Source organism: Priapulus caudatus, unplaced genomic scaffold (assembly GCF_000485595.1).
Source record: "Priapulus caudatus unplaced genomic scaffold, Priapulus_caudatus-5.0.1 Scaffold161, whole genome shotgun sequence".
NCBI lineage: Eukaryota > Metazoa > Priapulida > Priapulimorpha > Priapulimorphida > Priapulidae > Priapulus > Priapulus caudatus.
The window spans coordinates 142,244-144,782 of NW_014577222.1; the positions used below are offsets into that span (position 1 = coordinate 142,244).

At 47.2% G+C, this 2,539-nt stretch overlaps 1 long non-coding RNA gene across 1 annotated transcript in view; it reads left to right on the forward strand.

Moving 5' to 3' along the window:
* The window catches only part of LOC106806458, a 12,506-nt gene extending 10,008 nt beyond the window's left edge, over positions 1-2,498 (forward strand). Inside the window, exons 2-3 of the long non-coding RNA XR_001393546.1 lie at positions 1,793-1,903; positions 2,166-2,498. This is a non-coding gene — a long non-coding RNA (uncharacterized LOC106806458). The remainder of the gene's footprint in view (positions 1-1,792; positions 1,904-2,165) is intronic.
* Positions 2,499-2,539: the final 41 nt, after the last annotated feature.

Genomic DNA, 2,539 nt, shown 5'->3' on the forward strand with positions numbered 1-2,539 from the left:
GCTCTCTCTCTCTCTCTCTCTCTCTCTCTCTCTCTCTCTCTCTCTCTCTATCTCTATCTCTATCTCTCTCGCTCTATCTCTCACGTGCTCTCTCCCTCTTTTCTTCGCTCACTCTCTCTATCTCTCTCTCGCTCTCCCACTCTATCTCTCTATCTCGTTTTCTATCTCGTTTTCTTTCTCTCTCTCTCTCTCTCTCTCTCTCTCTCTCTCTCTCTTGCTCGCTCGTTTCTTCTCTCATTCTCTCTCGCGCGTGCTCGCTCTCTCTCTCTCGCTGGCTCATTTCTTCTCTCTCTCTCTCTCTTGCGTGCTCTCTATCTCTCATTCTTTCTGCCTTTCTCTCTCTGTGTCTCCCCTTCTAACTCTCTGTCGCTCTGTCCTTCTTTCTCTCCCCCACTCGCACTCCCCGTCTCTCTGTCTATCTGTCTCCATCTCGCTCTCGCGCGCTCTCTCTGCCCACCCTCTTTTCCACTGTCTCTACCTTTGCTCCCATCTCTTTTGGCCCCTTTTGTCTTCCTCTCCCCTTCTATTTTTCTCCTTCTTTCTACTCTTTCGCTCTCCTCTTCGCCCCCACATCTCTCTCTCTCTCCCCTTTTCTCCTTCTCATTCTCCGTCTCTCCCTCTCTGCCTCTATCTCTCTATGTGTTGGGTCTGTGTGATGCTATGCGAGGGTACCGTATCCCAGACTCGTATAGAATCGCCTGCGGCGCGACCTATGGAGTCATGATCGTAAGGCTTCTCATAACACGCTTCTCGTATCAGCTTACCAAGCCGCCGCGTATATGTCATTCACGCGCCACCGTTAAGCGGGATCTGTGCGTTCATGGATCTATGTGCACTCCCAAGTCACACTGAACGTACGCAGGCGGTATCTGGGGCTGGTGTGTGTGTGTGTGTGGGGGGGGGGTGTCACAAAGTAAACGTAGCCCTTCGGGCGTGTGCGTGAATGCGCGCGCGTGCGTGTGTATGTATGGAAGTGAGTGAGTGAGTGAGAGTGAGTGTGTGTGTATGTATGTGTGTGTGTGCGTGCGTGCGTGCGTGCGTGCGTGCGTGCGTGTGTGTGTGTGCGTGTGTGTGCGTGTATGCGTGTATGTCTGTCTGTGTTTGTATCCGTGTTCATCTGAAGTATATGTATACGACACACGCGCAGTGCTACTGCTTCGCTGGCATGTATTCCGACACCTTAACGCGCAAAACACGCGAAAATTAGGTCGTTTGCAAAAAATCCAGAACTTTCGACGTTATTTGGCATTAGTTAATGTCTACCGCTTCGTTCGTCGCAGTGCCACATGAGCTTGTTGGTTTTAACTGCTGGTTTACTGTCTAGTTACATAGAAATCACGATGAACCCCCAGCTCTCTAACCTCACGGGCCCAACTACTCTCTTTTGGGTAGCAAGATGGTGCAGAGTACGTACAAGTATCGTAAATTAGGACTACCGCATAGATCTCGTATTTTAATGCTTGCCGGAAAGCCTTTATGGCATCGTTGAACTTTGTGGTTGAATGATCTCCGTTGCATAGTGAGAGATTTTATGTCAACTAGCAGTTAAAAAAAATTTAATTACACTTCGGTATCATCAATAACACAGATGTGTGTGGCATATAATTCGGCGCCTAACACCACCTCCTCTACTGAAACAGCTGCTGTCCCAGCATGCACCTCGCGGCTCTGTCTAGTTGGGTTCACCGACTAGCGAGGACGGACTATACTGGAGTAATATCCTAGTAGTCCGTTACTATAGATGAGACCTAATGTTTTATCTACATGTTTTGACTTTTGATTTTTTTTGTAGATAATTATTTGAAATCATCCTTCACCACTGGCTCATTAGTCAGCCAACGTCCGCAGTGTCGCCGTCATTGTAGATCGGTTAGAAACGCTAAACATCAAATACTACATAAAAGTAAGTCGATCTTTCATAGCGTGGCTAATGGCTTCCTTTTCCCGCAATCGCCGTCTTACGCCTTACGAGCAACTACAGTGTCTACCTGGACTGGTGCTACGTCGTTCTATTTACGCGTTCGTAATCCATCGCAACGCTGACGAGGGTCAGTCTAGGCTGCGAATGCGTGTGTCACATCTCGCAAATGACACACACGCCGAATGCAATTCAAGGAAAACAAGATTATCTTTCGTGTATCAATTGATGTGTGTATTTTTCTCAGAGGAGGCGAAGAGCATGGGCGAACGTCGCATCGACGTAAGCTGCTTGATGTGGCTATATAAAGTAGTTGCAGGATTACAGCGAGTATTGTCCGAAAACAGAAAAAACATTTTTCAACGTGATGACACCATTGACGCGACCGCCGTGAGACAGCGCAGAGAATCTAGCTTTTAGACCTACGACACTGTCGATGCCACGTTGGTCATAAAATTATGCTATGCAATTCCATGAAAAGCATTGCCGCATGAGGCCTATACCCAGCCTGATGATTATTACCGATTGTATTAATTGGTCTTTATAAGATCCGTCTTAATCGTTTTTTGTCCTAAATCCTTTTCGGAAATGCCATAACCTTGTTGTAAATCTTATATATAT